The sequence below is a fragment of the Lynx rufus genome, unplaced genomic scaffold (genome assembly GCF_022079265.1).
Source record: "Lynx rufus isolate CCGP_SWC_20201006 ecotype Redwood Valley unplaced genomic scaffold, mLynRuf1.p SCAF_28, whole genome shotgun sequence".
Lineage (NCBI taxonomy): Eukaryota > Metazoa > Chordata > Mammalia > Carnivora > Felidae > Lynx > Lynx rufus.
Genome location: NW_025814843.1, coordinates 8,472,264 through 8,495,100, shown reverse-complemented (window position 1 = coordinate 8,495,100; position 22,837 = coordinate 8,472,264). Strand labels below are relative to the sequence as shown.

Below are 22,837 nucleotides of genomic sequence, written 5' to 3'. Positions count from 1 at the left end.
AGTGAGTCACCAGCCGGCAGGGGGAGGACCGGGGAGGGAGGGGAGCCCCCAGTGGGACGGGGCGGGTGTCCAGGGAGGTGGGGGGTGGTGCAAAAACACAGCTGGAGGTTTCTAACTAACCACACTTCATCAGCAATCTGGGGGCCGGGGGGGCGCAATGCATCACCTCCCTCCCCGGCTCAGGAAGTGTTTCAAAATGTGTCCTCCCCAGGGAAGACAGCGGGAAGGAGTCTCCCTAACAGCCAACTGGTCACCCCCTACAGCCTGCAGCTGCTTCCTGGGGAAGCGACCCTCAGCCCAGAGCATGCACCTCCCTCGTCCTTCTCTGTTCCTCCCTGCCATGCACCACACTCTTTGGGGGCCCCCAAGCCCAAAGCGCCCACAATTCTTGCCCCACCCGCTCACCCATCCTTACTACTATCTCTTCTCTCTGCTTCTTGTCCTTCTTCCGAACACACCAACCTCCACACAAGTTGCTGTTGATGAGACAAACCCCTCAGTCTCTGCCATCCCTCTTCCCCGGGAAGAACCTCTTACCCTCCTGTGAGACCTCACCTCACCCACCAACTATGCAAGTTCTGAGTGTCAGCTGTGAGCAAGGCACTGGTGTCCGGGGGTGACACTGGTGACAGGAGCCCCCAAAGAGGTCACTCAGTTGGGGCATAGTAGCACCAGGACACCTGAGCCCAGAAGGCTCTGGAAATTAGCCGGGCCGGACCCCTTCGGCCTGAGCAGGACCACCCCCCCCCTAAGGATCTTCATCTTGCTCTGGTGAAATAAGAGGTGAGGGTTGGGGACAAACGGGTCCTCAGACAACAATCCCCTATAAGAAACACACAGAAAAAAAAGTCCTAAAGTGCCTGCCTGCAGTACGGTCTATGCCAGAGAGCATGGCCAACAGCTGGGCCATTTGCAGTCGCTGGGCACTCAGTAAGAACAACCAACAGAGGGGCGCCTGGGTGGCGCAGTCGGTTAAGCGTCCGACTTCAGCCAGGTCACGATCTCACGGTCCGTGAGTTCGAGCCCCGCGTCAGGCTCTGGGCTGATGGCTCGGAGCCTGGAGCCTGTTTCCGATTCTGTGTCTCCCTCTCTCTCTGCCCCTCCCCCATTCATGCTCTGTCTCTCTCTGTCCCAAAAATAAATATTGAAAAAAAAATTAAAAAAAAAAAAAAAGAACAACCAACAGAAAGCCCTGAGAGGAGAGAGGCCTCGTGAGGAGGTGACCCAGGAATGGTCTTATTAGAGGACAACTGGCAAAGAGAACTAGGTAGAAGAAGAGAGAAATCCAGGCCATGGAACCATGCACTCCCTCATCCATGCATTCATTCACCCATCCATCCATCCATCCATCCATTCTCTAATCCATCCATCCATCCATCCATCCATCCATCCATCCATCCTTCCATTCACTGACCTATCCATTCATTTATCCATTCATTAATCCATCCATCCATCCATCCATCCATCCATCCATCCATCCTTCCATTCACTCATCCATCCATCCATCCACTCACCTCCATCCATCCATCCATCCATTCACTGACCTATCCATTCATTTCTCCATTCATTAACCCATCCATCCATCCATCCATCCATCCTTCCATTCACTCATCCATCCATCCACTCACCTCCATCCATCCATCCATCCATCCATCCACTGACCTATCCATTCATTTATCCATTCATTAACCCATCCATCCATCCATCCATCCTTCCATTCACTCATCCATCCATCCATCCATCCACTCACCTCCATCCATCCATCCATCCATCCATTCACTGACCTATCCATTCATTTCTCCATTCATTAACCCATCCTTCCTTCCTTCCTTCCTTCCTTCCTTCCTTCCTTCCTTCCTTCCTTCCATTAATTCATTCATTCACCCATCCATCCATTTATCTATTCATTTACTCATTCATTGGACAAATACTTCCTGAGCACCTCTTATAGACCAGACACAGTTTTAGGTGCTGGGACGCACTGGTCACAAGACAAAAGGTCCGCATCCTAGCGGGGCTTGCATTCTCATGAGGGCAGACGCCCAAGCCACAACAAGCCTGACACACAGGTATGAGGTCGGGTTTTGCTGGAAGGCAGTAAGTGATGGAGAAGAGGAAGAAGAACAGGAAAAAGCAGGCATGGCAAGAGTGACAAGATTTTGAGATGAATCGGTAGGTTACTCTTCTCGAGGGGGCTACTGTGACAAATGACCGCAAACGAAGGGGCTCAAACTGGCACAGATTTATGGTCTTACGGATCTGGAGGTCAGAAGCCTAGAGGGGTCTTCCTGGGCCGAAGCCAAGGAGCAGGTTCAGCTCCTTCTAGAAGCCCCCACACAGAACCTCGCCCGGTTCAGTCCCCAGAGGCCGCCGCATCCCTGGCATATGTTCCCTTCGGAGCATCGCTCAACCTCCTGCTTCTGTCGTCACATCTACTGCTGACCTGGCCCTCCTGCCTCATCTCACAAGGACCCTTGTCATCGTGCTGGGCTCGTCCGGATAGTCCAAGACCCTCTCCCCATCCTGATAGCCTCAACTGCACCTGCAAAACCTGACTGCTGTGTCCCAGGCTCTAGACTGGACATCTTTGGGGGACCCACATGGGCCACAAAGACCCTCACGAGGAAGCATGCCTGGGACGTGTGCAGGGACACGGTGGAAGCTGGTGTGCAAGGGAAGGATGAGCGGGATGAGGGGGTGGGGTGCAGGCGCTGAGGTCACGTAGTGCCCCACCGGCCACCGTGAGGGCTTCCTCGACTCTACTCCACCATCGTGGGGATCCACCGCCACGTCCTGAGGACCCAAGGGACACAATCGGACTTGTTATGTAAGAACAACAGAGCAGGGAGCACCTGGATGGCTCAGTCGGTTGAGCATCCGACTTCGGCTCAGGTCCTATGTCACAGTTTGTGGGTTCGAGCCCAGCATCGGGCTCTATGAGGACAGCTCGAAGCCTGCTTCGGATTCCGTGTCTCCTTCTCTCACTGTCCCTCCCCCCGTTCATGCTCCGTCTCTCTCTCTCTCTCTCTCTCAAAAATGAATTAAAAAAAGAACAACAGACCAGGGCCTAGCAGAGCATCCGGGCAGCCCCTGTAAGAAACCAGGGACACAAGGGTGATGGCTTCGTCTCACCCAGAGGGGGCGGCGGTGGGGATGGCGAGAAATGGCTACACCTTTTTAAAAAGTCTATTTGGAAGGAGGGGCCCACAGGCTTACCTGGCAAACGAAACCCAAGCAGGGGGAGGAAACAGGGGTGCCAAAGCTTTTGAGGGCTGTGAGCCACGCAGCTGGAAAGACAGGCTTGCCCGTTGCTGAAAGGCTGCAGGGGGCCCAGACCCGGAGGAAGGACCCGGTGTGACGGCTGGAGATGTCGACCAGGCGGCTGAATCGGGAGGTCAAGAGCAAACCTGTGAGCAGAGCTTGCCCACCCTAAGCTGGAGGCTCCCACGGGGGAGCCCGCCGGCGGTCTGGGCTGGGAATCCGGGTCTGGCCTTGACCCGGAGAGGGATGGGAACCTCGCAGGGTGCGGAGGCGGCCGTGACTGTCCCGGATTAAGTCTGTGAGTCGGGCATCAGTTACAAGGCGAGATGACAGAGGCTGAGTAAACAGGGATTTCGCCTTAGCCCTCGCAGTTGCTCAACCAGGCTTTTCCACTTCCCGCAGCCCACAGGGCGGGACAGAGCTGTGGGGCAGGGAGGGGCGGGCGGGACCCAGGAATGCGGTCCTGCCACGGCCCCCGGAATCCGTAGCTGCAAACAGCTCCACTCACTCACCACCTGGCCAGCCCTTGGGGCCCTCGCCGCCCGCAGCGGGGATTCGGGGGAGCCCTCGCGTGGTCCCTGCTCGGGGGGCCAGTAAATCACGAGGACAGAGCGGAGCCGAGGGCAGGCGGCCAGACCGTGTGGGCACCTCCCAGGGGACGCGGGTCCTCCCCTCCCGCCGGACGCTAGCAAGGTGCTCAGATGGCAGTGTGTCGGCGGTGACTGCACGCGTGTTCCCAGGGACGGCGGGCCCAAGCCAGGCGCTTCCCGGGCACGTCCGCCCACGCGTCCGTTCCGCAGATGTTTAGTGAGCACCTAAGGTGCCAGGCCCTGCTTCTGGACACTTGGGGCACAACAGTGAACAAAACAGAAGGGGCACAAAAAGCTCTGTCTTCAACAGAGCACACATTCCGGCATGCGGCAGAGCAGGGGGGAGGGGGCAGACAATAAAAATAATAAATAAGTAAGGGGGCACCTGGGTTGGTTGAGTGTCCAACTTCGGCTCAGGTCATGATCTCACGATTCGTGGGTTTGAGCCCCGAGTCGGGCTCTGTGCTGTCGGCTCAGAGCCTGGAGCCTGCTTCGGATTCTGTGTCTCCCTCTCTCTCTCTCTCTGCCCCTCCCTCTCCTCAAAATAAATAAATATTAAGAAAAAAGATAACTGATTCTAGAAGGGTGTGAAGGAGCAGCAACTCAGTGTCTTCTGGGACTCCTGCAAGTGTGGCCATCACGAGGGAACACGAAGCCTACTGGAAGGCAGCACTGGGGGACCCTGCCGAGAACGTCTGGTTCTTGGTCCCCGGCCCGCCTCCTTCCCCCGTCACCACCACGACCACCATGACCTGGGTTAGTTAAAACTGTGCAGCAGAAACCACAACTCTGGAAGCCACCCACTGAATGGGGTGTCCCTGCAGGTGGCCCGGTCACCAACCCAAAGCATCTCCTGGGTTTGGGGCCCCTTCTCGGCCAACCCGTCAGGTCCGCGCTTCAGATGCAACATCCCCACGGGAAGTGCCAACCCGAGGACTGAGGACTGAGGGCTCCCATCTCCTCCCATCTGAGCATCTCTGTTAGGCGGGAGTAGCTGCTCTTGCCTGACCGGGTCTCCTCCCCGGGGCCCGGTGGCGAAGGACGGACAGGAGAGGATGTCACGCTTAGGGTCCCCACGCCTCTGACCACAACTTGGAACTCTCTTACCAGCGGCGCTCACCACGGGGGAAGCGCGAGTTGGGCTGAGCACCAAGGCTCTTCCTGTTTGGAGGACAGCCAAGGCTGACTCTGGGTGCACGTCCCTGGCAGTGTCTTGGCCCGTGGACCCTCCCATCGCCTCCCACTACGCATGCAGCTGTGAGCCAGCTGGCCCGGTGCTGGCCTCAGGCTCCAGCGGAAGAGACAGCCACCAGGAGCTGGTCCAGCCGCCGTCCACCTCCCTCTGCCCCTTGCCCTAAACTCTTCCGGTCTCCTCTACTCCCAAAGCTGAGGCCCTGAAAAGTTGGAACACCCAGGCTTTCCCTTCTGGTGCCACTGCAGACTCTCCTCCCAGCTATAGACCGGGACTCTACCCCCAGACCGCCTGCAGAAGGTCCCAGAGGCACAAGAATCATACTCTTCGGGGTCAGCATCTGGGGGCGGGGGAAGGAGGTGTGAAGAAAAGGGAGCCCCACCCCCCCACCCCCACCTCACCACTTCCTCCCCTACTCAGCTGCCCCACGAAAGCAAAGGCCTGCTGGGACCCCAAGCTGGGGAACACCCAGCTTTCAAACTGGGTGTGCAGATACCTTCAGGATGGGGTTAAATGTAGGGGCTGAGGGGTCCCCCCTCCCCTCTGCGGGGCGTGGCTTCGGAACTACCATGGACACAGCAACCAGGGGTTCCAATCATAGGCTCCTGACAGGGATGGTCCAGGTAGAAGCCCTGTCCCCTGCTGGCTGACGCCGAACAAAGTCTTTAACTTCTCCATGACTCAGCTTCCCCATCTGTAAAACGGGCCTGGTAATACCTGGAGCGTGTTGTAAGGATCCAATGAGCTAATAAATGAAGGCACAGTGTTTAGAAAAGCTACGTGTTAGGTAAACGTTGTCTGTTGTTATTATAGATCTCTGAACCTCTGGACCGACAGATCTATTCGAGAACGTTCTTCTACCCACCAGAGAGGCCACAGGCCCACTCGCTGGTTGAGAAAATACGGTGAGGAGCGGGTAGAGACATACTGAAGAGCTAATCTGGTCCCACGGAGGTTGCTTACCTGTTCCTGGCCAAGCTCTGCCATAGACCTCCGAAGCCCCTTCCTTCCAACCAAGTCTGGAAGCCACTGAGACTGGGTCTCGTGGGGGAAAACATGGGAGGTGGGGAAACATGGGACTCTCTCTCTGGAGAGTCTGCTTTCTCGTCTGCAAATGGAGGTGGTGATGCTCTCCCACCCCCACCCAGGGGACCGTGCTTCGGAAACCCCGAGAGCCTCAAAAACGGTCAGCCCTGTTTCCGTTCATCCTGGCCTCCCCTGGGAGGGGGGGAGAGGGGGGGCTTACACTTCTAGTGCTTTCTTCCTGGAAGAGCGGTTGGTGCCCAAGCCACTGTCTTTCAGAAACACTCGCAGGGGCGCCTGGATGGCTCAGTCGGTTAAGCATCCGACTTCGGCTCAGGTCATGATCTCACGGTTCGTGAGTTTGAGCCCCGCGTCGGGCTCTGTGCTGACAGCTCGGAGCCTGGAGCCTGCTTCAGATTCTGTGTCTCCCCCTCTCTCTGCCCCTCCCCTGCTCATGCTCACGGCTCTCTCTCTCAAAAAAAATTAATATTGAGGCACCTGGGTGGCTCAGTCAGTTAAGCATCTGACTGTTGGTTTCAGCTCAGGTCACGATCTCATGGTTCATAAGTTTGGAGCCCACACTGGGCTCTGTGCTGGCAGTGTGGAGCCTGCTTGGGATTCTCTCTCTCTGCCCCTCCCCCCTTCCAAATAAATAACTAAACTTAAAAAAAAAAAAAAGACATTTTAGAGGCACCTGGGTGGCTCAGTTTGGTTAAACGTCTGACTCCTGCTTTCAGCTCAGGTCTCACAGTCTGTGAGCTCGAGCCCCGCCTCGGGCTCTGTGCTGACAGTGCGGAGCCTGCTTGGGATTCTCTCTCTCCCTCTCTCTCTCTGCCCCTCCCCTGCTCACACTGTCTCTGTCTCAAAAATAAACTTCAAAAATAAAAAAAAGGAGTTAAAATTATAAAAAAAAAAAAAAGAGAGAGAAAAGAAAAAGAAGAAGAAAGAAAAAAAAGAAACCCTCGCAGGTTGAGACAGAGCCCCAGATACTGAAGCATTTCCCCAAACACATTGCATTTATGAGTGTGGCCCCATTCAAATACTCAATTCTCAGGACAGGCAAGGAGCCACCAGGAAGGTTCACCAGGAGCCCCCCGTCAACCCCTGGCAGGGGCAGCCTCACCCCACGGCTAGTGGAAAGCTCCCCCAGCTCACGGCGGAAAACCCTGGCTTCCTATCCCACCTCCACTGCATGGGCAGCTTACTAACACCCGGCTCAGCTTTTTCAACCAGAAACCCCAAACACGGCCTCACACAGTTGTAGAATTAACTGAAATACGTACAAATGTGCATGTTGAGATTTCTTTTTTTTTTTTTTTTAGGTTGAATGAGAGACTCCATGTTCAGCCACACAAATATTTTTAGATCTCTTGATCTGAATGCCTGTGAATGGAAGTGTCCCCACCAGGCTGCCATGGGCTCAACACTCCTCTGAGTCACCTGACAGACCCGGGAAACCAAGGAAGTCTGTTTTCTTTTTAGAAAAATTTTTTTTACGTTTGAGAGGGAGAGAGAGACAGAGCTCGCAAGCAGGGAGGGGTAGAGAGAGGGGAGAGGGAGAACCCCAAGCGGGCTCCACGCCATCAGCGCAGAGCCCAATGCGGGGCTCCAACTCACAAACCATGAGATGGTGACTTGAGCTGAAATCGAGAGTTGGATGCTTAACCGACCGAGCCATCCAGGCGCCCCAGGAAATCTGTCTTCAAACACCCTACTCAGAGCAGTGGCACTGGTGCTCCACGTGCATCAGAACACCCCCACCCCGAAGAGCGTGTTAAACAGATTTCCGGGCCCTGCTGTCAGTGCCCGACTGAGTAGATCCCGGGTCCGCCCCGAGGATGGGCATCTCGAGCCAGCTCACAGGTGATGACGCTCACAAAGCTGGTCCAGGGACCACGGTATGAGAAGCCTCGTCCTCAGGAACCAAAGGCTAGAAAGTACACTAAGGATCACCCAACCTGATCACAAGGGGAGCCCAGCAACGCTCTCCACCCGGTGCCCGGGTAAGAGAGCCTGGTCTATTAAAATGACACGAGGCTATTCCATCTGCACCTCAGACACAGGTGGGGCTGCTGGGGGCCCCTGCTGGTTCCTGCCTCCTCTACCCTGGGAGGGGGGCTGTAGAGGGAGGCCATCGAGCTGCCATCAACACCCATCCCCTCAAGCCCGGGCTCCATCCCTCCCTCCCTTCCAGGAACAAACAGGAGTGGCTACTCAGGGGAGGTCTCAAGGCCGGGAGGGCGGAGTCCGAGGCCCCAGGGAAGGGAAGGAGCAGGGCACAGCCTTGGGGCAGCTGACTCCAGGCCAAACCCCTCCATGCAGAGCAGAGCCTGGAGACGGTGGTCTGGGGGGGTGGGGGTGGGGCATACACGCACACTGCACCCAGTGTCCTGGCCGCACAATGCACAAGGGGCCGGCGGGGCAGGCAGCCAGGGTCCACTCATGCCAGTACCATCTGGGAGCCCTTGCCAGGCCTCCGAGGGCCCACAGAAGAAGCTGGACTCTGTCCTGGGGCACAGTCGGGCTCTATTCTTATCTCAAGGGGGAATGTGTGACTCTCCTTGCAGTGAATGGGGGCCCCCGGTGAGACGGAGGAGGAAACAGAGCCATCACTGTGCCCCAAGAGGGCTCCCCACGCGGCTCCCGGCTCCGACCAGCCCCTCGTGGCGGGGCCTTGCACAGCCTCCAGCAAGGAGAGGCCAGGCCGGCGGCAGACGAGGAACCGGGCGGCCCCGGGCAGCCTGGCCCTCACTCACACCGCCGCACACACAGGGCCTAAGGGAGACCCGCAGAGGACAGGGTCCTAGAGGAAACAGAGCTTCCATGCACAGCTCCTCACCCCACCCCAAAGGAAGGAGCCCAGAGATGCTACGCACCCCCCACACAGGCACAAGGCCCTGAGACAGATACAGCCCCCTACCTACCTCCCCATCACCATCTGCACTGGCCAGATCTCATCCAGCACTCCCTTTAACTTGACGGAAGGAGCCACAGGAGACCCGTGTGATGGGACGTTTGTTCACCCAACACCTCTAGATGTCCCAGGGCAAAGGGACCACCCACATAAGGGCCTGGGTTACCACCGTATCCTCGGGGACCCACATCACTCACCTCTGGGGTCTGCAAGTAAGAAAGTACCCTGCGGCAGGTTAAGGGACAAGTGGGGGTTCCAGAGAAGAGCTGGAGGTCGGGGAGACGGAAGAGAAGTTATGGAAGCTGGCGTAACCCGGGGAGGGCTTGAAATAAATACTGACTCATCACCCACCATGCGCCAAGTACGAGGTACAAGCATGTGTCTTCCCATTTGAAAGAATTACTGTGATGCAAGGATCATCGTGCCCATTTTAAAGGTGAGAAAACTGATCCACCAAGGAGATAAGAGCTTTTCCCTTTTCCTTAGGTCGTTAACAGAGCCAAGGGTTGGGGACACAGGCCTTCGGTCCAGCGCACTTTTTATGTTATATCAGCCCACATCTCAGTGCTCATGGGGTCTGGAAGGACAGGCAGCAACAAGGCACGGGAGTGTCCCAGGCACGGTGACCCATAAGAGCATCAGTTGAATTTGTTGCTACCGGTTTTTCGTTTACATTTTTCTCTCTAAAAATAAGTGGGGGGTGGGGGATAGAAGCAGGGTGCTCCTGTAGGTCTGAAAATCCCCGTTTGGGCCAGCAAATGGGGCATCAGTCACGCTCAAGGACTGTGGATCGGGTGCACGCTTTCTGAACAGCAACTGACAGCACGGGTCAGGATGCATGCCGCAGGCAGACACGTTAACTAGAAGATCACTTCTTTCTCCCCAGAAGAGCAGCCTCCGTGCAAGGAGATGCCGCCACAAGGATCGTCAGTGTCGGTGATTTTTTTTTGTAATGTTTATTCATTTTTCAGAGAGAGACAGACAGTGCGAGGAAGGGAGGGGCGGACAGACAGAGATGGAGACACAGAATCCGAAGCAGGCTCAGAGCGGTCAGCACAGAGCCCGACGCGTGGCTCGAACTCACGAACTTGAAGTCAGAGGCTTAACCGACTGAGCCACCCAGGTGCCCCCTATGTGCCAGTGATTTTAACAGCAAATAAAGGAAGCAACCTCAGCGTCCATCACTAGGGAATTATAAATAATAACGAGTTCGTCCAAATAACGAATGGATAGCAGAAACCAAAAATCATCTGTTAGATACACGTACTAAGGTAGAAAGATATTCAATAAATATCGAGCGTAAAGAAAAAACCAGGTTGCACAACTGCATGTCTCATGGGACTAAAAAGAGGGAGGGGGGAAAGGAGACTATTCTCTTTCCCAGCAGGATGAAAGGAGGGAGTGCTACAGAGCGTGATGGGGGCAGGGTCCCCATGGTGCTGGGAATGAGGCCAGGGTGCAAGGGGCTGAGAGGTCCAGGAGGGTGGGAGCTCCTGGAGAAGTTAGGCTAAGTCCCGCTTAGTTTCGTCCGGATCAGCCTTAAACGACTATGAAAACATCCGGAAAATATTTAGCTAGTACATCTTGTCGAAGCCCCTCCACCCTGCTTTGTTTATTAACACTTCCTGCCTCCCCCCCCCCCAACCTTCACACACCCCGGACCCTCTGCTGTTGGATTCCGATCATGAAGCCATGGGGAGTTTGGACAAGGTGTCCTCTGGGAGCTCCCGGGGTCTGCACACGGAGAGTGTTGGCGGTCCAGACTCCTGTGCCACCTGGCTCACCCTGAGAGCCCCCCAAGCCCCAGGGGACCCATAGCAGGGGCTGAGCCTGGACACGCTATGCAAGATCCCTGGACACCAACTCCCCAGCAGCGACCAAGCCAGTGGCTCAGAGAGGGCACAGTTTAAGTGGGCCTTTCTTGCTGGGCGGGGCGCTGAATCTCAGGCAGGGACAAGCCCCTATTCTGACTCCTCCTTCTGTGGGGCTCCTCAGAGCTCTCAGAGAGGAAACCCGAGGGGCGCCTGGGTGGCGCAGTCGGTTAAGCGTCCGACTTCAGCCAGGTCACGATCTCGCGGTCCGTGAGTTCGAGCCCCGCATCGGGCTCTGGGCTGATGGCTCAGAGCCTGGAGCCTGTTTCCGATTCTGTGTCTCCCTCTCTCTCTGCCCCTCCCCCGTTCATGCTCTGTCTCTCTGTGTCCCCAAAAACTAAATAAACGTTGAAAAAAAAAATTTTTAAAAAAAAAAGAAAATCTGCTCCAGGGGGCGCCTGGGTGGCTCAGTGGGTTGTGTGTGGGACTTTGGCTCAGATCACGATCTCACAGTTCGCGGGTTCGAGCCCCGCGTCGGGCTCTGTGCTGACAGCTCGGAGCCTGGAGCCTGCTTTGGATTCTGTGTCTCCCTCTCTCTGCCCCTCCCCTGCTCATACTCTCTCTCTCTCTCTCTCTCTCTCTCTCTCTCTCTCTCACCCTCAAAAAGTAAACATATACATATATGCAAAAATATATATATACACATATATATAAGCAAATATATATATACATATATATATACACACATATATATATATACACACACACACATATACATGTACGTATAAAGCAAAAAAAGAAAATCTGCTTCAGAACCAAGCAGGTGCCAATCAATTCTCCTCCCAACGACAGCAGATCGGACAGAGCCAGACAGTTCTGGGTTCAAATCCCGACTCCACCCCTTCCTATGCTGGACGGTTGTCCTTAATCTCATTGGGTCTCTGGTCTGCTTGACTGGAGGGTACTGGGAAGGTAGACCGGACACAGCACCAGAGTCTAGGAGTCTAGAAACCCGGGAGTGAATACAGGCTGCTTACTGGATTGGGCCACCTTGGGTGAGTCACCCCCTGTCCCTAAGACCCAATTTCCTAAGCAGAGAAAGGGTTACAAGGAGGCTGCTGGAAGGTTATGAGCAGCACACAGCCGTTGTTTTTAACAGGAATCAATACCAGCATTATAAGATGGGGAGATTTCAGATTTCCGGCTGGACATGCGTTCCCTACGTTGGCTACTACGGGCTGTTTCCAAAATCCCTGAGATCTCAGCAGCCTACCTGGCCCCTGACATCTGAACCTGTCTGAACCCCCATCTGTGGGACGATCCAACATTCTGTGATTGTGGTTATCGGCCCCACTCTGGACACTGGAATTAACTAATAAATGGTGAGTGGGTGGGGCGCCTGGGTGGCTCAGCCAGTTAAGAGCCTGACTCCTGGTTTTGGCTCAGGTCATGATCTCATGGTTCGTGAGTTCAAGCCCCATGCAGGACTCCGGGCTGATGGTGCAGAGCCTGCCTGGGACTCTCTCTTTCTCTCTCTCTCTCTCAATAAATAAATAAACTTAAAAAAAATTAAAAATAAATAGTGACTTGGTGTCAGGGAGGCACCAGGGAAGGAGGCAGCTTTGCCACCTCAAACCCCTCCTTGGACCCAGCTCCAGCTTACATCAGGGAGACCCCTGGTTCGCGGGGGTCATCGCATGGCCCTCTCTCTGTTGCACAGTCTGCAGTGTGAAGCTGGGCCAGCTGGGGGTGGCCGGCCAGGGGCCTGGGCTTTTGCTTAGCTGGCTCCCTGGTCTGGAAGAGACCTGGGTTTTTTTTGGTCCTGCAGGCAATGCTCACTTTTTCTTTGTTCCAGAACCCTCACCATCAACAGCCGCACCCAGCTTCCCTAAAAGCATTTCAACTGTGAGCTCACCGAGGGACAGACTCAGAGCCCGAGGCTACAACTCTTAACTTGAGAACTTGACTTTTTAAAAGCTTGAACCTGAACCAGGACGGAGAATTCCCCCAAGTCCTGATTATGGGATTCCCCTCCAAGAAGTGAGCCTCTGTCTCCAACCCCGCCCCCCACCCCCGCTCCCGATAAGCCCCTGAGACCGGTCAAGTTCCAACCCGGGCTGAGTGGACCCCGGCAGAAAGCTCTCCCCGGAAAGGCTGATGAGACAGAACCACACAAAGATCGGAGCCAATTCCAGAACCACCTCCAGGAGCAGGAAAGCAGACACAGAGTCAGGGTTCTAAACATCTGGGGCTTAGCTAATGCTCCGCTCTTGGGTGTTCAGCTTGGCCCCGGGGGTGCGGGTCCAGCCTCCCGGGAGCCGGGCCAGGCCTGGGGAGCCCAGCACACGGCCCTGCCCGGGCTGGGGCCCCAAGTCACACGGGAGGCCGTGGGTGCAGCCTCCAGGCCCACACCCATGCGTGGGAGGCAGAGGCCTCTGGGCTCCAGGATTCTGTTCTGCAGTGGAATCTTCTAGGAGAAAAAGAACTCCCTAATCCGTCTCTGGAATCAGGGCCAAGAAACAACTTGTGCACAGTCCCACAGACGGCTGCTCCCTGTGCCCCCCGGGCTGTCCCCACACCGCCCTCCTGCCCCTAAGGAAGCACCGGGGGAGGGGGGGAGGCAGGACACGGGGCTCCCAGACTTGATGCACCGGGCTCAGCTTTGCAAGCTACACAGTATGGAGCTCCAGAGCAGGCTGAGGCCAAGTCCCTTCCCCGCTCCCCCCACAACAGGGCCAGAATAATACGAACTCCCAGATCATTACTTCATCCACTCAACTGCCCTGTCTGTTGCCTATTTTCAGGGCAAGTTTTCACTGAAATCTTGTTGTGAATCCCAAACAAAAGCACTTTTTTTTTTTTTCAACGTTTATTTATTTTTGGGACAGAGAGAGACAGAGCATGAACGGGCGCGGGGCAGAGAGAGAGGGAGACACAGAATCGGAAACAGGCTCCAGGCTCTGAGCCATCAGCCCAGAGCCCGACGCGGGGCTCGAACTCACGGGCCGCGAGATCGTGACCTGGCTGAAGTCGGACGCTTAACCGACTGCGCCACCCAGGCGCCCCACTTTCTTTTTTTTAAGGGTAAGTGATCCTTGATTGATTTGCTCTCTCCCTGTGGGTCAGGAGACTAAGGGGATGCTTCCTCACCCAGTGACTTAAATGAATAACGTACTTAAAAGAAGCCTTCATCGCCTGGGCGGCTCAGGCGGTTAAGCGTCCAACTTCGGCTCAGGTCATGATCTCGCGGTTCGTGAGTTTGAGCCCCGCGTCGGGCTCTGGGCTGACAGCTCAGAGCCTGGAGCCTGCTTTGGATTCTGTGTCTCCCTCTCTCTCTGCTCCCCACCCCTCTCAAAAGTAAATAAACATTAAAAAAAAAAATTAAAAACAAAAACAAAGCAAGAAGCCTTAAGGATAAAAGTGCCAAGACCATAAAATGGAAAGAGGACAGCCTTTTTCAACAAACGGTGCCTGGACAAGACAGTCACACGTAAAAGCATCAAGCTGGACCACTTTCTTACGCCACTGACAAAAATTAGTGCAAAGCATGGGACACCTGGGTGGCTCAGTTGGCTAAGCATCCGACTTCTTGGTTTGGGCTCAGGCCGTGATCTCATGATTCGTGGGTTCGAGCCCCACATCGGGCTCCATGCTGATGGTGCAGAGCCTGCTTGGGATGCTCCCTCTCCCTCTCTCTGTGCCAAACCCACCCACGCTCACTCACTCTCTCAAAAATAAACTTAAAAAAAAAATTTAATGCAAAGCAGATCTAAGTTCCACATGTAAGTGCCAAAACTATATATACAACTCTTAGAAGAAAACAGGTGTAAAAATCTTTATGGCCTCAATTTGGCAATAGTTTCTTAGGTATAACAACGAAAGCCGCATGCGAAAGAAGAAAAAAAACTACGTAAAGTCGACATCATCTAAATTGAAAACTTTTGTGCTTCAAAGGACACCATAAAGAAAGTGGAAACACAACCCATAGAGAACAGAAGGAAGTTTCTGCAAATCATAGATCTGATAAGGGACTTTTACCTGGAATATATAAAGAACACTTACAACTCAGTAATAAAAGGGCATCGGTGATTTAACTCAAAGAAAAACGGGCATAGGTTCTGATACGACCTTTCTCCCAAGATAACGTGAACAGCCAGAAAGCATTGGAAAAGATGTTCGGTATCATGAGACTTCAGAAAAATGCAAATCAAAACCACAACGAGGGGCGCCTGGGTGGCTCAGTCGGTTAAGCATCCGACTCTGGGTTTCCGCTCAGGTCATGATCTCACTGTTCATGAGTTCGAGCCCCACGTAAGGTTCTGTGCCGACAGCTCGGAGCCTGGAGCCCTGCTTCAGATTCTGTGTCTCCCTCTCTCTCTCCCTCCTCTCAAAAATAAATAATAAACATTAAAAAAAACTTTTTTAAAGTGATTGATCTTTTTTTTTTTTTTAAGATTTTTTTTATTTTTAAGTAACCTCTACACCCATTCGGGGGCTCAAACTCATGACCCCAAGATCAAGAGTCACATGTCCCACCGACTGGGCCAGCCGGGCACCCCAAAAGCAATTTTATCTTTAAAGTCTCTTTAGGGGTGCCTTACTTAAGCATCCAACTGCTGACTTTGGCTCAGGTCACGATGTAGTGGTTTGTGAGCTTGAGCCCCACACTGGGCTCTGCCCTAACAATGTGGAGCCTGCTTGGGATTCTCTCTCCCCCTCTCTCTGTCCCTCTGCTGCTCATATGCACTCTCTCTCTCTCTCTCAAAATAAATAAATTTAGAAAAAAATTAAGTCTCTTTAAAAAGGCAGGTGGCAGGGGCACCTGGGTGGCTCAGTCAGTTAAGGTCATGATCTCTCAGCTTGTGAGTTCAAGCCCCTCGTCAGGCTCTGTGTTGACAGCTCAGAGCCGGCAGCCTGCTTTTGATTCTGTGCCTCCCTCTCTCTCTGCCCCTCCCCCACCCTCTCTCTCTCTCACTCTCTTTTTCTCTCCCTCTCTCAAAATTAAATAAACATTAAAAAAATTTTTTTAATAAATAAATAAATGGGAGGTGGCAGGGGAGAGGGGAGGTGAGGACTTCACTCCCAGCTGGTAGCAAAAAAGAAAACAAAACAAAACAAAACAAAAAAACAACAACTTAGTCTTACCCTCTCTTTCAGTCTGACTCATGGGCAGTGACAGCAACACAATGCCTTCCTCCCTTTCTCCAGTGGGTTTCAATTCCTCCCAAGCACCCCCCCCCCGCCACAGCTTGGGTCTTTCTCCCCTGAAGGCAACCTCCTCCAAAAGACAGACAGACCCTCATACATACATCCTGGAGATCAGTCCTTTTTCTCCTCCTCCTGAAACCGCCCTTCCAGTCTGCTCCCTCTGCCCACCACTCAGACTGCCTCCCCACAGGGAAGACTCATCCCGAACCAATACAGGCGAGGCCTTCAAGCCCTGCTGTTTCACGTTTATGGTCCCGATTTCGCCTTTTAGTGTCATTTTTAACGTGTGCTTTCCAGTCTCCACGTGGTCGAAACCAGCCACGTGGGGTAGCACAGTCCCTTCGTTTTCTCTCCTATCAGGTACCACCTTGTGAGCTCTGTGCCCAGCAAGCAGGAAGGTTGCAGAACTGGGGCGGGGGGGGGGGCAGGGGGCGGTGGGGGCGGGGGGGGCAGGGGGACGGTGGGGGCGGGGGGGGCAGGGGGACGGTGGGGGCGGGGGGGGGCGGAGGGGTGTGCCCGCCAGCCTCGGTGGGGGTTTGCACTGCTCTGAGCTAGACGCCTCCGCTTTAGGAAGGAAATAAATTCTCAGCAGAAGATCAAAGGGAAGAAAACTAGCAGAAAACAGTGGGGGGAGACCTGAAGCCTTAAGAGGGACAGAAGAGGCTTCTTCCAGTTCCGAGTTGGGGTAGTTGAGAGAGCACGGGTATAAATTAAACGACTTGGCCCCACTGGAGCACGGGGGTGGGCCCGGCCCTAAGAGCACAAAGAGCTGTCTGAGGGAGGACCGGACGCCCTGAATTAAAGCAAAGGCCTCCCGAATGTTGTCTGTCTTTTATTAATGAATCACGATGTCCCCGATGGCCAAGGATTCCACGACTAACACCGACTCTGACCGGCAGCACGGGGCCGACGTGCTTGTCTTCCTTGCCGAGCGAACCCCACAATGACCCTCGGGGACAGGGGGCACTGGGGCAGGCCACACCATGGCCTGAGTTTCTGAGCTCGGCCGCAGGGCAGAACGTCTCCCACAGACGCCCAAACCCCACGGTGAGTTTCATCTCTCCGTCCAGCCAGCCGTTTGTGGAGACGGGCTGGGGTCCTCAGTTTCCCCAGACATAGCGCAACGCAGGCCAGATGGCCCCAGACCGGCAGGAGGGTGGCGGACACATTTTCTCTCGGCAGGAAGGGCCAAGCAGCCGTCTCTAGATGAGACGTGCAACTTGTCAGCAGACCCCTGCCAGGCGCCTTCTTCAAACCGGACCCCAAATCTGGCACCTCCCCCCACCTGTGCGGCTGTCATGCACCCCTTCGGGTGTGCCTGCCTCCACCCTTCACTGGTTTCCATCCACTCTCCACAGGCAGCCAGAGTCACGGGTGTAAGACAGGAAACTGGGTCATGTCCCCCACGCCTCGCGAGCCCAAACGGCTTCCCTTTACCCCTCAAAAAGGGAGAGTCCTTTTACAGCCCACGAGGTCCCGCATTACCGGACTCTGCTCAACCTCTCAAACCTCAAACTCCTTCCCTCTGCTCCTGCCTGCTCGCCCGACTCAAGCGCAGTGGCACTGCTACTGTACCTCAGGGCCTTTGCACTTGTGGTGACTCTTCCCCCAGACCTCCATCTGGCTCATTCCCACTCTCCAGGTAGTTCCCTGCTCAAATGTCACCTCACTGAGGTCTTCCCTGACTATCCCACTTAAACTCGGCCTCCCCAGACTCTGCCTTCCTCTCCATGCCTCTCCATGCCTCTCCCTGCTTTACCGATCTTCCCAGCACTTATCTGTTTATCAGAATGTAAGTTCCACTGTGCAGGGAACTCATCTGCTTTGTCTACTGATGTGTTCCCAGCGTCTGGAACAATGCCTACCCGTTGCACATCACAGCTGCTCAATAAATATTTGTTGGATCAATGAGTGAATGAATGAAAAACGAGTTGCTGGTTGATGGTAAGTAGGATCACAGTGTCCCCTCACTTTACACTTTTCACGGTTCTTCTACAGATGGGAAAGCACTTACATCAATGTGGCAGAAGGGACTATGGATTCATCAACCATCCTTCCAACTCGCCAATTTTCCAGATGAGGAACGCGGGTGTGGGATATCGTTAAGGGGAATGACGAAACGTACCGCACTGTCCAAGGTCAAATTCGTAATCAAAAACCGAACCAGACCTAGCATCCAGGTTTCCCGACACTCTGCCCTCTCCTCTTTCTACCGAGTTGCCTCTAACGTCAACATTCTGTCCTGCTAGAAAACCTATTAACATTGGTAATCGTATTACTTTTTCAAGCAGGCTTCATGCCCAGCGTGGAGCCCAACACAGGCCTTGAATTCACGACCTTGAGATCAAGACCTGAGCCGAGATCAAGACTGGGACACTCAACGGACCGAGTTGCCCGAGCATCCCTCGTTATTATTTTCTTTAGTGAAAATATACACAGTCATCTTGAGAGATTCTGCCATCCTTCGATAAAATTCCACGTCTATCCACAGCTTCAAAAAACCCCTCTTCTTGGTATTCTTACACTCCCCATAAAGACCCAGAAAAACACACATAAAAAGGGTATTAAACTGCTAAATAGAAAACATACATGCTATCTAAAACCAACAGCCAGGATGAGAGTTATGAGGAAACCCCAAAGGAATTCCCACTTAAAGACAGAACACAACTCTTGCATGAACCTCCTTCTGGAACCCGAGAGCATCAATCACCAATTTAAAAACATAATTAAATTTTATTCACAATCACCAGAAGGAAGGTCCACTTCCTGGGGAGGAACTTGATGGAGGGAGTACCCCAGCCCTCTGTGAAGAAGCCACTTATTGGGGAGATAAAGTGAAACTTAATTATGTGGAGATATGATGTTCCTGGAGAGCATTAAGAACGGTGTAAGTCTGGGGCGCCTGGGTGGCGCAGTCGGTTAAGCGTCCGACTTCAGCTCAGGTCACGATCTCGCGGTCCGTGAGTTTGGGCCCTGCGTCTGGCTCTGGGCTGATGGCTCAGAGCCTGGAGCCTGTTTCCGATTCTGTGTCTCCCTCTCTCTCTGCCCCTCCCCCGTTCATGCTCTGTCTCTTTCTGTCCCAAAAATAAATAAACGTTGAAAAAAAAAATTAAAAAAAAAAAAAAAAGAATGGTGTAAGTCTGAGATTTCTTACCCTCCATCCAGGAGTCAAGTGGGACGCTTGACATCCATTAATAACCCTGCACAAAGAGGGTATTAGTGTCATTATGCGCACCCTTCATGGAAAAGGCACAGATCAGATGGGTCGCCCTAAATTTAGGTCATTCTGACTCTCCAACCCACGGTCTTCCCACCTTCTGGCGGGCAGCATGATGGACTTCTAAGGCGTCAGCTCGGCGAGGCCGAACTTCATTTTCTCGCATGTTCTGGGTTAGTGCGCGCCATAGGAAGGTTCCAGGGAGTTCTGGAGGGAAAAAGGGAGGCGGCAGCCGCACCGGAGCTCATGCACGCCACGGTCGACGTGCCTCAGACCCTCCTTCAGCTTCTCCGACTCGTGGACCAGACGTGCGTATGGCTCATTCACGACCAAGGCCCGGCTTCCGCGGGACGCCCATACCACCAAGGTCAGAGGCAGTTTCAATCCGTTCCCCTGGGTCTCCAGCTCCTGATCCCCCCTTCCTGACTCTGCCTACCCCATGGGCTGCCGGCACCAGCATCAGACGTGGACCCAACAGCCTAAGACCATCTCCCCGTGAAACTCTCTTTATAAATGTATTCGTGCGTATGTCCCTCTGCCTACATGCGCTTCTACGTGCACTGTGTGTGTGTCTGTGTCTGTCTACACTCGTGTGTGTGTGTACATGTGTGTGTGTTTCTGTCTACACACGTGTATATGCGTAAAAAAGATCCCATGCGGGGCGGGGCGCCTGGGTGGCGCAGTCGGTTAAGCGTCCGACTTCAGCCAGGTCACGATCTCGCGGTCCGGGAGTTCGAGCCCCTCGTCGGGCTCTGTGCTGACCGCTCAGAGCCTGGAGCCTGTTTCCGATTCTGTGTCTCCCTCTCTCTCTGCCCCTCCCCCGTTCATGCTCTGTCTCTCTCTGTCCCAAAAATAAATAAATGTTGAAAAAAAATTAAAAAAAAAAAAGATTATCACTCTGCAGAATAACATTTTCACAGCTCACAGCGGTAGGTCAGTAAGCTTATCTAAAGAAACCGGGATGGTGCATACTGTGAAGTTGTATGCTGGTCACAAAGACGACTACTTACCAGACTAAAGGCAGGTTGTAAACTCTTCAAATTATCTGTACGAACATACGCAGCAAAATGAAGTCAATAAAACAGACTATACGGTAAGTGTATGGCAAGTACATATTTTTAAAGGTTTAAAAGCAAAAACCTAACAAGCAATCGTAATTCTTATAGAAAACGATTTTCGGATGTCCCCAATGTACTCCAAACTTCTATAAATTTTGTTACTTTTCTAAAAATGTTTTTTAATGTTTTTATTTATTTTTGATATAGAGTGCGAGTGGAAGAGGGGCAGAGAGAGGGAGACGCAGAATCGGAAGCAGGCTCCAGGCTCCGAGCTGTCAGCACAGAGCCCAGTGTGGGGCTCAAACTCACAGACCGTGAGATCATGACCTGAGCCGAAGTCGGCCGCTTAACCGACTGAGCCACCCAGGCGCCCCCAAATTTTGTTACTTTTTAAAATCCCACACAACCTTGGGGTGCCTGGGTGGCTCAGTCAGTTAGGCGTCCAACTCTTGATTTTGGCTCAGGTCGTGATCTCACAGTTTGTGAAACAGAGCCCCACAATGGGCTCTGTACTGACAGCATGGGATTCTCTCTCTCTCTCTCTCTCTCTCTCTCCCTCCCTCCCTCCCCCTCTAATCCCCTCCCCAATAAATAAATAAGCTTTAAAAAACTTATTTATAAAATTGGGACACCTGCATGGCTCAGTTGGTTAAGCATCTGACATCAGCTCAGGTTGTTATTATGCTCTCACGGTTCGTGAGTTCAAGCCCCACATCGGGTCATATGCTGACGGCTCAGAGCCTGGAGCCTGCTTCGGATTCTGTGTCTTCCTCTCTCTCTGCCCCTCCACCGCTCGCGCTCTGTCCCTCTCTCTCTCAAAAAAAATAAACATAAAAAAAGCCATACAGCTCTGGGTGCAGGCACAGGCTGAACTCACAGGGGTTCGGGCAAGAATAACCGAGTAACATAAGCTGTGTCGCCCCACAAAGTCTGTATGTTGCAGTCCTAACCCCCCCACACACACACATACACCCCTCGGGATGTGACCGTATTTGGAGACAGAGCTTTAAAAAGGCGATTAAGTCAAAACGGAGTCCTTACAGTGGGCTCTAACTCAACACAACTGGTGTCCTCACGAGAAAAGGAGGTCAGGACCCACGGGCGCAGAGGGAAGGCCACGTGAAGACTCAAGGAGAAGGCGGCCACTTCTCACAGGCCACAGAGACAAGCCTCAGAAGAAGCCAAGGCTGCCGACGCTTTGATCTTGAACTTCCCACTCCAGAGCCCTGAGCATGTCTTGCTTAAGCCTCCCAGTCTGTGCTACTTGATTCTGGCAGCCGGAACAGACCAGGACAGCAGGGAAGGACAATGATCACAGCACGAGAGGTCCCAGGATGCGCTGCTGGGGGCCTCCGTCTACCAGACCGTGGTGAACCGCACGCAAAATTGTGAGATCAGCCCAAGGCAGACAATCTCTGCAGAAATGATTCTGGAAATGAGTATGTGTATCAATGGCTATGGATGTTGAATTTCTAAGAAAAAGTATAGCCTTTTTTTTTTTTATGTTTATTTCTTGAGAGAGAGAGAGACAGAGTGCGAGCGGGGGAGGGGCAGAAAAAGAAGGAGACACAGAATCCCAAGCAGGCTCCAGGCTCCGAGCTGTCAGCACAGAGCCCGACACGGGGCTCGAACTCACGAACCAGAAGATCGTGACCTGAGCCGAAGTCGGATGCTTAACCGACTGAGCCACCCAGGTGCCCCCCCCTAAAAAGTATGGCAGACACAAGTAGCCAGATCCAGAAACCAAACCCCTCAACAGAGATGTCCAATTTGATGAGGAAGGGGGGGAAGGCACAGGACAGAAGCCACTTGGTAGCAAAGATCATGAGTGTTTTCTAGAGATGCCCAAGGTAGTTTCCGGAAAGGAACATATATGGCCGGGCCATTCCACTAGGATTGTACGAGAAAGGCTGGTTCCCCCAGGCAGAGGGGGAAGGCCTAAAGGAAACCCACAGCCCATCGCTGGCACTGACCCCCTCACTCAGCTCAGGGCTGCAAACATGCTCTGTCTGGGGCTGTGTGCCAGGGACACGGGGACAGGTACTGGTAAGAAATGCTCCAAACACACCCAACAGAAAGGAAAACAATCTGTACATCAGAGAAAGCACGGGGAAGGATGTGGACAGAGAAAAAGAGAACCCCCAGCTCCTGTGGAGTAAGTCATGCCCATGTTAGTCTAAGCGAATGGTGTCCAGGGAAGCTCGGGCAGCCTGCAAGACTGGAGACCCCCCCGACACCCCAGACCCTTCATTTGAAAGGTCGGTTAAGGCAAGAAGCCGCAGAGGTTTGGAAGAAACCGTCAAGGCTCAGAAGCCCCGCCCAGGGCCCAATGGGCTGTCAGTTACACCACGGAGATTAAGCAGAGCCCACGGCCCCCAGGACCCCGCTCCGAGTTATTACCGGTGTGCCAGCCCAATCGGTGGCCTGATCCTGCCTTGGAGAAGAAGAGGGGCACTCTGGGGGTCCCGTTCCTGCCAGGGACACCACCACCACACCTTTGCTGGGCAGATGGAGGGGCTGGGTCAGCATGGGCGGCCAGAGTCAGCACCTGGCAGGGACAGGC

At 53.8% G+C, this 22,837-nt stretch overlaps 1 protein-coding gene across 2 annotated transcripts in view; it reads right to left on the bottom strand.

Annotated features, from left to right (window-relative positions):
- The window catches only part of GAS7 (growth arrest specific 7), a 217,170-nt gene that overhangs the window by 151,644 nt on the left and 42,689 nt on the right, over positions 1-22,837 (bottom strand). Inside the window, exon 1 of one of the 2 annotated variants that reach the window (XM_047090174.1) lies at positions 3,217-3,425. The exons of the other annotated variant lie outside the window; for it this stretch is intronic. The gene's annotated coding sequence lies outside the window, so the exon portion shown is untranslated. Of the gene's footprint in view, positions 1-3,216; positions 3,426-22,837 lie in introns of those variants that run through there. 2 annotated transcript variants of the gene reach the window in all.